General features: G+C 35.2%; 1 long non-coding RNA gene across 1 annotated transcript in view; it reads right to left on the bottom strand.

Moving 5' to 3' along the window:
• LOC113495813 overlaps window positions 1–12,988 on the bottom strand; it is a 21,771-nt gene extending 8,783 nt beyond the window's left edge. The window contains exon 1 of the long non-coding RNA XR_003400762.1: window positions 10,737–12,988. This is a non-coding gene — a long non-coding RNA (uncharacterized LOC113495813). The remainder of the gene's footprint in view (window positions 1–10,736) is intronic.

Here is a 12,988-nt window from a genome sequence, read left to right as displayed (position 1 = left end):
GCACTTATCGTCAAAGCCCCTGAGTATTAACTTATCTTTATCCCATTCATTGGCACATTTGTAAACATGATATGACCTAATAAGTGCTTCATATTTATGACTTGGCGCATTATAGCCGCTTGGACAAAACATTACCAATACCAGAAGTCACTTCTTTCAAAAGTGCATCTTTTACACTCACAATAAGAACCATTTTACTTTAACAATCATCCATGGTGATAGTGGATGGTTTGTTCCGAGTGACTGCGGGGTGTATTGATTTTGTAATCGTTGTTTATGGGACTTTTGTCCTTACATGAGGAAGGGTAAGGTGTGTTTTTGTTTGCGGGGTTATATCAGAGACGGCAATATGAAATACAATATTGTTGGTGTAAGCGTAATATCGTTATGATGGACGAGCGGGTGCGGTGGCGACGGTCAGCGTGCAGCCGACTCGAAACAGATAACGTTGTCACATCAACTATGCACCTGGTTTAGATGAAGGAAATTATGGAACATCACTACTATATTTTGGATAAAACACGGAAAGAAAACACAGTTAGTTAATTACTTGGATGCATAAAACATATTCACACCAAAGAACAGGCCGTATACATTTTTTTAATAATCGTGCTTTTTCAAACATACTTTTTAAATGAGAATGAATGTATTACAACCTACTATAGTTTCAATAAAAGTTAATATCTACCACGAAATTCCAAACGCACCCTCGTCACGTGTTTGCCAAGTTATTTCAACAAAATATACTTCTTAATCTGATCTGATAGTAAATCAAAGTCATCAAATATGTTAGTAGGATCTGAAGAACATCGTTAGAGCTTAGCCGACACGCGTTGGAGCCATTTTGCGGCTAACCCTGAGCCGCGCACCCTCGCGACCCGACCGATTTATTGCCATTCTCTAATAAACACGTTATGTTGTATACCTAACGAATATTAATAACTGACTTCCTGGAGCGCCCGATGATTTTCATTTTTGTTATTGCCTGTCGTCACGTCGTTATGGCTTTTATAAGGATTAACCACATTTTCCAATATCAGTATTTCAACTTCAATTTAGTCTCAAGTTGTTTTAAATTTATATTTGTTCGAATTTATTCTGCAGAAGATATATACTATATGTTTATAAAACCTTTGTGAAACTGACTGTAAACTCTATTGTAAGTTTATTGTTACACCTGTTTTACGAACTTGCTTTGGTACGTAACAATTCTCTTAGTATCCACGGTTCGCACAAAAATGTTTTAGTTTTCCCATATGTATCGCAACAGCCATTTTTCACGTGCCAGCAACAACGCACAGACATAAAGGTTTACGACAGGCCGTCATATTTATGGCGCGGGTATTGTGATATATTTTTTGTTGTGCGCATTAGGTTTTATCTGACTTTCCGCTAAATCAAGTAGCTACTGGCCGGTGTCAGGAAATACCCTCGCATATATCATCCTCGGCGGATGCGAGCGTTTTGGGGTTACGTCTCGATTCCGCAGGGCGACCCGCTCCGTAATCATTTGTCTTATTGATTGGACTAAAGGCCAATTTTCTTATTTGCTGAGAATGTATTAATTTATTAGAGTACGAATTGCGGTGTTTGCAAAATATTTTTGCAAATCCTGTACTAAAATTCCTTTTTTTCTGTTGAATGCTGATCTGATAGTTTGGTTATTGATCATCGCATACTTTATTAAATCCTGTCATTATAAAAAAGTGGATGACAATTGAAAAATCTGATAACATTTTTTAAAACTCCCGCTGTGAAACGGCCAATGGTCCTCGTATCTGTACAATGTGACACATGCTAAAATAGTTCCGTCTCAACAATTTTTTAACTGCTGAAGTTTGTATTTTTTAGAAAGGAATACGAGTAGGCTGTGACGTCGAGCGTCCGCGGTGATCGCCCTCGACAAACTAGATGCTTCGATTAAGACGTATCGCGCCCTTTTTTCTGTAAAAAAGGGAAAATGAATAGTGCGGGGCGGAAATATTACGGAGTAACGGCATTTCCGCACAATAAATCGGCGTCCAATCAAAGGAAACTCTGCACTGCGACCCGCCGTATATCTTTGTTAATGCTACACTTTATTTTATTGGGCTTTTTATCGGTTGTATTGTTGATATACATTTAGCTTAATTGATAACTATACGTCGTGTTTAGTATTTTGTGCCATTCTTCAACTTGACAAAATTTATTAAGATTTTTGGGAGTTCTTTGTAAAAGACTATCTGATAATTACAGAGCAGAAAGTGTTTAACCACTGTTGAATGGATTATTTTAAATAAAACTACAGTTCTTTTTAACATAGTATTTACGACTAACATTTGAGAACGGCAATTTTTACAAACACAATTTAAACCAAGTAGGTCTAAATCCTTTCAGAACTTATTTAGAGCACGAAAGCAACCCTAGAAAGCTTTCAACACATATGATGTAAATATAAATCATGCGCGTGTCAAAGTAAGTCTACCGTACAAATAGAGGTGGTCCGTTACCTGTCGTTATCTGGCCTGGGGGAGGCTAAATCAGAAAATCGATATACGAAGCGAACGCTGCGTTTATTACATGTCGCCCGCGCCCGTCCAATTTAAAAGTTACCACTTTTGTCTTTACCGAGTTTTCGAAACTATTTACTTTTACGTAGCTTAACATCTTTCTATTTTGGTATGAAACTTAGCTGATGGTAATAATAAATATAAATGTTTGTTTGAGGATAAACCTTTACTAATAGAGAGTATTTGGGGAGGTGAGTATCTTTGCCCATTTGTCATAGAACTAGTTTACAAAGTTCCTTTTGGAAGTAGATTCCTTAATAAGTAATAATTAAAATAATAATTGTCTAGAGTGGCGTCTCTCTTCAATAGCTGCAATTACTTTGAGCAGCGGTGGAAGTCCCAATAAAATTAATATGAAAAATATTGTTTTTAGACACCAGGAGTTTTATACGAACATAATTGCAACTTGACGTTATTTCCATGGTCTTAGATAAGATTATAAAATAACTAAAGCACCTGCGCTTTTCCCTATTCTATGAGTCACAAACACATCAACTACAACTAAACAAAATGAGTAATATTTCTTAGTCATACGGCGCACGAGTCAGGAAGTACGAAATTGAGATGTCAATATGGCGACGTATCCGGGACCACAATGTCCACCCCGCTGGTTGTTGTGAATGAGCTGTCAAACGTTACCAATTAATTGCTCAAAGATTTGTTAGTTACCAAAACCACCAATTGATTTCATTTGTGAACGTTTGCCCACCAGTGGACACGAGGACACACGCGTTGAAGCAAAAACGGGCAGCTGAACGACTCAATTTGGACGTTGATATCAATTGTCTTCACAATGGCTTATAACCACACTGGAAGATTTATGTAGGGTTAAATGTCCATAGGGCCAGGTTTCTATATGTATTATATAAGGGAGTGAATGTAAAATTAAGATTTTTTTGCCAATTCTACTCCTGATATTCGGCAGAACCAATTTTTTTTTTTTCAGAATTTAAAAATAAAATATTAATATTTTGTGATATACTGACCTATCCTTACTAAAGAATAGAGCATGTGGTGTTAACCTTTTAGTAATTGTTACACTTAAAAATGTATTATTCTTGTATTAACAAATGCAAAAGTTTTGTGTAAACAATTGTTGGTTAACCTGAACTAAATAAATAAATCCTTACCAAACAAAAACGTTATGTTTGGTATGTGTAACGTATACATTGACTTAATTATTACAAAAGCATTAAGGATTTGCGTTTGCAATTTTACAGCATTTGTTCGTCTTTACTTGTCAATGTTAATAAAATATATGGGCTTTCTCCTGTTAAATGTATGTAAGTATATATAATGTTTCAATTGTAAGATTATACATATTTAGAACAACCAAGTAAGTTGGTATAGTAGATCACATCGATGCTTTCATGAATATACCAAAAGGCCACAACATTTATCAATTGGAGAACATTTATATGTATCAACATTAGATTATCGTTTAGTAAAGACAACCGCTGAGAATTTTCTGGCCTACAATGTACTAGTTATCCCATAAACAGTATTTAACAAGTACATCATTGAAACTGAACATTAATCTGTGCGTCTTTCGACCACCGCGTCGCGATGACTCAGCTACTGGCTAATGGTCACTCGGTCTGTAGGAACATGATTAATTATCCTTATCGAACACCCGATCCCAGCTGATGGCTCAATGATGAGCTGGTTAGGGTTTCTAATAAGTAAGGTGCGGATGTGGCGTTGCCCTCACGTAAAGCGACTAAGACTGTTAGATAACCACTAAAATAATCAGATTTGAGGTTAGTGAGTTTCACAAAGTTTTGTATTTGAAGTGTTATTTTTATTAACTCGTGACGCAAAAAGAAGTTTTGTAAGATTAACCACTATGCGTGTCTGTCTGTGATAGCCTATGGTTCCATAGCTCGAAAACGGGTGAATTGATTTGGATAGTTTTTTTTCAACTGAGTTTTTTAATTATTCCTTGTCTGTTTAACCGAACAATAGATTTCATTTGATCAAGATTTATACTATCAAAATCAATCATCATTACAGTATTGTTTTTGGAGTAAGGTAAAGTCTGAAAACGAGTTTTACTTATGCCATTTTGCACAATTTCAGTAATTGTTTCTTTAGCTTCTAATGTTTATTGGCTTATATTATTTAAATAATAATAATAGCCTACTGAAATAAGGCAAGGATTCGTCCTTACACGCATCATCGATAAAAATAGAAATTGCATAGGTACTCCTTCCTATCATGGTGCTAATGGCGATATCATGCTTTATCAACGTACTACTCAACTATGACTACCTATAGTACGAGGAACTATTCCATTATAGGTACAAAATGTACCTATTAGATGGCACGTTGCAGTTTTCCAGCCATATCTTTAATCTTATCTGATGTTATTGCAAACTGCGTTACTTAGTTAAGGGTGAGTTAATTGTGTCAATTATATTATGCAGTGATTTTGTAGGTAGGTGTTGTATTAAATATTGGATATCGAATGTGTGTGGCTCTTTGTACAGTTGCATACTTATTTATTTTTTTATACGATTTTTCAGCCTGTTACTTTTAACTCACAGATACATTTTCAAGTATTTAAAGTTCAATTTCAGTAAACTCTTTTTAACCCCAGACGGAAGACGTGTGATAACTTGACCTGTCGGTCTGTCTGACCACGTCTGGCTCATAGACGAGATTGAGCAATTTTAATTTGCAAGCAAGTGTTATTAGGCATGCTTGATAAAATTCGATAGAGCGGTTTAAAATTTGTCTTGGTTTATATGTTTTTAAATGTAATTTTGTTTGTAACGAATCCAAATTACTGTCTTTTGAAGATAGTAAATTGGATTAAGTTCGTTCGTTTGTGACTTGTACCTACATACAAGTGTTTGTACGAAGAATCATTTGAATACAAATAAGTTTGATCTTGACGTCTTTTCACGCTAACGACCGGCTATAGACATAGATTAAGTAAGCGTTTATATTTCTTGTTTTATTAATATGAAGCTACCGTCATTTGTTACGTCTGCCAGTTGCCTATAAAAAGAAACAAATAAACCGTTTAAACTATTAGATTGACCATTGAAAGGGGAGAATTAGATTACTGCGGGGGGTCTCCAAAACTGCCGTCTGACAAAAGCAACTTCGTCGGACTTCGTAACAAAGGAAGGGGCAAAAAAGTTTATTTCCTATAAATTACGAGACTTAAAAAACCTAATTTCTATCTGCGATTATATTTCTAAACTTTTGACGCGATTTTTTGTTCTCATAAGCGAAATGTCACACTTGGACGTCTTTGATTATCACCTCGTATTCAGTTCAATTGACACATTGAATAATCTAAATTACGTTAATCCTCATCCTTTTAGTCGCGTTTCTTTGAAATTCGGAAGCTGTATTGGAGGGCCTTTTGAGAGGACTCTATGCGTTGGTAATTCTAATAATTGGTTCCTTTATCCGTGGCAACCGGAAAGGAGACCCACGTCAATGAATCGCGCCTCTAAAAGGATTTGTGATGGCAAAAATGAAGTGAGAAATTGTGTGTGGCTATTATGTGCGGGGCTGTGCCAGACAGTGTGTCGCCGTCCGACGAGCAAAAAAATGTAGAGACTCGAGTTTGTAAAAATATTTGATATCTTTGCAGATCAGTACTCGGTTATTTACAAAGTGTGTTCCAATATTTGTGGGACAACATGTAATTTAAAAGCGGTCTTGCGTTTAATAGTCTAGGTATAATTAAGTTACCTAAATACCTATGATATTATATCAGGATATGTAGATAGACTATACTAGATATATCAAAGCTGCTGTTCAAGGAGGTGTCGATAAGAAATACTGATTTTATCTTCAATATGAACCACTCATTTTTACAATATATAAAGATAAAATAAACAATAATGATAACAATAATTTAATATCTATCAATGTATTTGTATTGTTTGATAACATTTATCGCAATTATTGGTAATTGGTAATATGTATGCTGTGATTACGGGAATCACAGTACCTATTGTTTTGCTTCGTACTGAAATAAATATTTACATCAAACAAGTTTTTAAAACTTTGACGCGAATACGTCTGACCAGGAATGTCACAATGTCAATTGAAATTAAATGGCCATAATACATGTTTGGGGTTTACATCATTTTTACATTTACACAATGATATTACAATCGTCGATAATCTCAAATAACATTTTATTCGGTTAAATAGAGTCCCCGATCCTGGTATCAAGCATTCTCCGGAGGCGTTCATTCATACAATTTGTTATTCCGAGTAAATCGCTCCGCAAAAATGTGTTGTGTGTCATGGTGTCTTGTTTGTGTATGAATTTAGTTTTATGCAACGGCGCGGAGCCGTGAAATTGATTTCAAGGCGAGTATTGAAAAGGCGGAAGCCTCAACCTATGTCTGATCAGCCTCATTCATAAATGGTGTTCATTCATAAAAATTTACAACTCGAATTACTATGAGCAACGGATTCGCAGGTAGGCGATTTTATGAATGAAATTTTAAAGCCTTTCGCTTGTTTTATTGGACACAAAAGGTAGGTTTTATAGAGCTTAGACTTGTCTTTATCGTCGTGTGTTTAAACAGTGAATTATCATTTTCTTTTATTAATTGCAGTGCAACGACTATTCTCACTTTAAACTTTTCTTATCATCTACTTAACACCACAATTTCTCACCCGGCAAAAGTAGAGGTTAATAAAAATCCAAAATCGATGACAACTAAAACAGATTACCACTTACTGATTCCACAATGTCTACAAATCAACGAAATCTAGCTCTTAAAACTTGTTATTGCCTGTAATAAAACTTAGATCATTTGTTTTAAGTACGTACAAGTATCTTTAAACAGTACTCAGAGAAGAGACTCCTAAATGTTCGAATGTATTCATTGAGAGCGGGCGGCACTCAAGACAGAGGGGTTTTGAATGGACACCCATTACCAACGAGTGTTTTACAACGCACTGCAAAAAGTTTTTAGTCAGGTACGAATCCGGATGCGAACGATAGTGAGGCGGAGTTCCCACGCGTGGACAGTTACTTAATACAATAGTTTATGAAGTGACAAGTCCAGCACTTGTTTGTTTCCCTTTCTGATTGTTTTCGAGGTCTTGTTAAGAACAAAGCGCCATGTGTTTGGGATTGACGCGAAATTACCAATTGTAGTTTGGGCAACAGATGTGGGTATTTTTGTTACTATTTACTTAGATATTTAAATTAGTTTTTGAAATTGTTGAGTAGGTTCTAAAGTCGTGGTGGTTTTTGTATTTTGCAAAGAGGAATGCTCGTAGAAATAGCACAGGATTTGAGAAGAAGCGTTAGGTATTCTGTGGTTACAGAAAATATATGAAAATTACTTGTTCATTAGCATTATTTCAAACTAGGCAGTTTCAAGTTGACTTCTTGATCAAATTGCAATACTTATTGTATTTATGTTTCACTTCTTATGTAAAATAAATAGAAGTAGAGACCGATTAGATATACTTTACTATTTAAAGATTTAATATTTAAAGTAAGGCTTACAATAATATAAACGATTGTACTTAAAGCTTTCCGTTACTAGTTACAGAATGAAAACAATTGAGTTACAATCAAAATGTTTACGGAAATGTGGAACGTATAGTTTTCTCATTCACAAAAAGTAATTTTCGACAGGGGCCAAAAAAATACTCAAGCATTTGGATAGCTAGAACCATAACATGTAGGTATCTGGAGGCAAAGCAGTGCCCAGCCAAGTCCAGCAATTACTTCAGCATTTACTACTTATAAATCGATCTTCTCATTCACAATTACTTTCGTAGAACATCCGTCCGGAAGTGTCCGGAGATGTCCGCGGTGGTCTGTTTACACTGATCCCGGTTACAAAGCTGATGAATGAATGAATTCAACGACCACCCATAGAGGACGCGTCGAGTAGCCAATTGCGGTACGGTATGGTGGCACGAAAGTACCGAATTTTATGAAAGTATGTGAATAAATGAAGTGTATTAATTATATTTAGAGTGAGTTTTTGTTGCTTGCGATATAGATTTAGATTCAATCAATCAACTTTCCTATCTCTGTCCACTCCTGGACAGGCTTTCCTCAAGTTTTGCCATAGCAACCGTATATGCGATACAAGAATGATTTATTTTTTTAAATATTGATCGTATAGTTCGTATTATTGAACCGTAATTAATCATACATATAACCATATTCGTGGTAAGCTAAATTAATCCGGATTTTTTAATTGTAAGTTGTCTGAATTAAAAATATCATATTCTTTTACACTTGACATTCATTTGTCTGGACACAATGAAAGACTTCGTGCTCACCTGTTCTATATTTAAATTTTTGGCAACAAATATTAACTAAAACATCATTTACTTATAATTGACCGTTCAAAGGAACTGTAAAGCTTGATTTAGACGTTGCGAGAATTTACACGCGAGTTGCGGTACATTGCCGTCAATGTTCAGTGACTAATAACACAATAGCCTTAAAGCCCCGAAATGCATTGTGTTCACAACATTTCTAACATCGTCTAATTAGCCTTAGGTAACGCGTGTGTTCAATGCCGGCGTTCTCTGCCAACATTTCTCCGACCTTACTTTACAACATTGTTCCAGATTTTTGACGGTCAAATTATTTTTGATGTATTCGTTTTATGTGTTATTTTGATACGCAGCGGAGTTTAATCGGATGCCCTTGATAGCAAAGTGATATTTGTTTATTATTTTGTCATGCTTTTTAAATAGCATTTATCACTTACTTTCGGCTAAATCTTCTACTTGCTAATTTATTAAACAAAATGGAAATCGTACCGTTTTATAGTATAAGCGAAATATGCCAGAGCAAAAATAAAAAATGATATAGAACTATTTCGATTAAAGATGAATACGGTCAATTTCAACGTGAAACAGGACTTTAGCCCAACCGTACCGCAGTACTATCTTCCATTTATCACGGCACCTTTAATTCCTGCCCACATTTAGCTATTGTGAACAGGCGTTATTCTGTAAACTCCTCATTATGAAGCATACTTTGTATAAAAATATGTGCTCCACTATAAAGGTAAACATTGATTTTTTCAAAGGTTTGAGAGAATAAATGTTTGGGCGGCCACTGACAGTCGGACAATACAACAATAAGGGATGATCTTGAATGGACCGCACACTCTGCGTGTGCGCACTGCGAAGTACACTTATAAATTATAGCAATGACTCGTAGTATTAGAAACTTAAAAACTCTTGGGACTTAGTGCAAATAAAAATTATACCGTGAACTGTCGTATTTTTGTAGGCGTCAAACGTTTAAAATTAATTGGCTTAAAGTGAATTTGTCGATAAATACACTACACAGTAACGTGGTATTACAGTTTTAAAACTGCTTTAGTGTATCGTCCTAACATATCTTTTGTCATAACCCAACTTATTTAAAGGATAAGCCTACACCAAAAAATAAAAATGAAAGTTGTGTAGCGAAATGAAGTCTCGTATGACGTCACTTGCCAGTACGATTTTTACTAGCCCCAACTACGACCTCTAAGCTGCCTTACTTTTTAATGATGTGATATAATGATAGATATGTATTGAATATTTTTGGGAAATCGGTCTGTCGGACTGTGTACTTAGATTATTTTAGTCAAATGCCCTAATGAATAATATCTATACAACCTATTTTCTTTGCGACTGGTTGGGACAAGATCAGTGTTCATAATTTGTAATTGTAATGCCCATAATTACAAACAGCCTTATAATATTTTTTCTAACAAAATCGTTCGAGAAACGGATTTCATAAATAATTTATTCGGCAACGGTCAGAGACGATCACACCCACTCCTGCAGGACGGCTACCCCGCCTCCTGAAGGCTTGCATCTCTGATTGAAACCGCGGAGCATTGTAGTATATTCAATAGCCCGCAATTTATACCAACCTTTATTACAAGGCAGTAATATTGTAGAAAAAAATGGGAGTGGAAAGGTTTTGTAGACACGTGTTGGTTGGAATGTTCGTTATAATAATATTATCTAAGTTTTTGTAAGGCATTTTTTGGTAAGTGTCAGCTGTATTTTTTTTTTTTATAAAGATTTGTCATCCATCTCGAATAAAATACTTCTAAATAGATAAAACTAAATTGTTTGTCTTACGCACTATAAATATTTAAAAATATTTTATCCATAAAACTAAATAAAAAACAAAATACGAGTACACTTAATTTTACGATTACTTACCTAATATCATGCGCTATAAGAAATCCACTATACTAAAAGCATTTGAGGATTTTCCTTCGTAATGGTGCTTCCGAATTCAGCAGATTTATGTGCCGCCATTGTGTTCGAGCGAGACAGCAGCTACCGTATATAGGCACTTACTAACAAGAACAAAAGATTGTCGTCTCTATTAGATACCTAACGAATCGCGCAGCGGTGCATAGTACACGCAAAGATATCAGAAACGAATTGCAAATACTGGCGTAAATGTTGTTTAGAACAAACATGCAATTGTGATGATTCTGTTCAACAATTTAAGAGAAATGTGTTACATGTACAATGATTTATTATTCACAGGCCCTTGTTGACATGAATTATTGATATTCTGTTGAAAAATTGAGCTTAAATCCAGTTCAATTTAAGTCTGGGTTCGTTATAAAAATACTTGGGAATAAAGAAAAGCTAGTTTTGATTGTGATCGTTTACAATCTTTGTTGGCAAGATGATTTAGGAATTGAGGGCAAGACACGATTTCTTACGAATAACTCTACAAATTGAGGCCAATTTTTTTCAGTGATTAATGATTTGTTCCAGATCTTACATATTATGAACGTTAACAGTGAGAGAAATTACAGAAAACCTTGAATTCCTCGGTATATTAAATTTAATTTACTGGTTTAATTGGACAGATGTATTATCAAGAATAAACCGACTAATTAAAATTGATGTGGTGATAATTATGAAGTACAATAATCAACTGGAACGTTAAATTTTCTTGCGTTTTCAGTCTAAGAACGTTACTATATTTAAGATACAACTTCTGTTTTGTCCAATCTTTTGCAGGCCCTAGAATCTGAAACGCTAAAGGTCAGGTTGGTATTTTTTAATAAACTTTTTCTACTAATTGATTTATCTTATTTTTTCACCTGTACTATGTAAGGCAATCTTATGAAGCTCTGAAAATCCGTCTCGAGTAAATTGAAATTGGAGCGGGACGGCAAAGGGCAGCGGTATAGGATTTCAGCATTCGTGCGAAAAGGACGGGAACAATGGGTGTGAGAGCTCAATAACGAGCGGGCCAAGGGTTGGCTGTTTCTCTTACAGTCTGGATACTCGGAGCAAGGCAATATGTGGAGATTTATGTACCTCCCCGCCATGTACCGAGAATGCTTACGAGGAAGTCTCATGACGCAACTTATTGCCATTGTTGCTAACGCGAGCGCCTCGACGTTTACCCGTTATATTAAAAAAGTGCGCCCAAATACAGACTAGTGGAACTTTTTACATAGGTAATCAAAAGAGAGCAGTCTTTTATTTTTGTTTCGCGAATATTTTGGAACATAAATAAATAGCTTTCAGCTGGTATTAGCAGCTGTGACGACCAATACTCTTGATGTATTTTTAGGTGTCTTGCGACATTGTTCATCCTTGTAGTGATTGATTAACACTTTTAACATGCTTGCTTTTAATGTTTTTTACATGATAAACGGACTTTTGAGAGTCAAGTACATTGTTTTTTATTAATAGCGTTGTGTGAAGAGTCAGTTTCGTCATGCTAAATCTGACGTTTTTTAAATATACATTTTTGTTTTGTGAAAACTTTGTATTGTTCAATGTATTTTGAGTAATTAAACCTCCTTTACTTCCGAGAAAATGAAGGGAAGTTATATCTCTTACGATTTGCACAACAGCGTATGGTTGTAATGTTTTATATATCTTGTAGTTCGGACACAACGGTTTTTCTTAGTTCAACTTTAAGATTCATAATGACAAAGTTAAAGAAACTTAATTAGGATACATTACAGTTACTCTAATTTAAATCGAAGGTTATTCCAATAGCTTATATTATTCTACTCGTCCTGCATTTACACAGTTACTGCACAACATTAGTCTGACCTGATGTTATTTGAACTTTGAAGCGTCAAAGCGAGACAGAAGGGCGCCGTTACACTAATGATTATAGATGGTGTTGGATATTGCACCGCGATAAATTATCCGCCGGTTCAACCATTGCTCATTGCCGATTAGAACACGATTTTCCATGTTGTAACGAACGATAAAGAGGATGAAATTTGAGTTTTTCATTTATAACATGATGTAGATAGAGAGTATTTTTTTTTAGATTTTATAAGAGCTTACTATTACAGAGTGCGTTGAATTTTCTTATACAATTTACACATTAAAAAGTGCCGTATTTTCTCACGTTTTTATACACTCACTTGTTTGCCGTTCCCGTTGGGTTTTTGAAACTCTGAGGCACTTCCCGATAAGCT

This window comes from Trichoplusia ni, chromosome 7 (assembly GCF_003590095.1).
Source record: "Trichoplusia ni isolate ovarian cell line Hi5 chromosome 7, tn1, whole genome shotgun sequence".
NCBI classification, from domain to species: domain Eukaryota; kingdom Metazoa; phylum Arthropoda; class Insecta; order Lepidoptera; family Noctuidae; genus Trichoplusia; species Trichoplusia ni.
The sequence above is the reverse complement of the archived record's forward strand: the minus strand, read 5'-3'. Positions and strand labels throughout refer to the sequence as shown.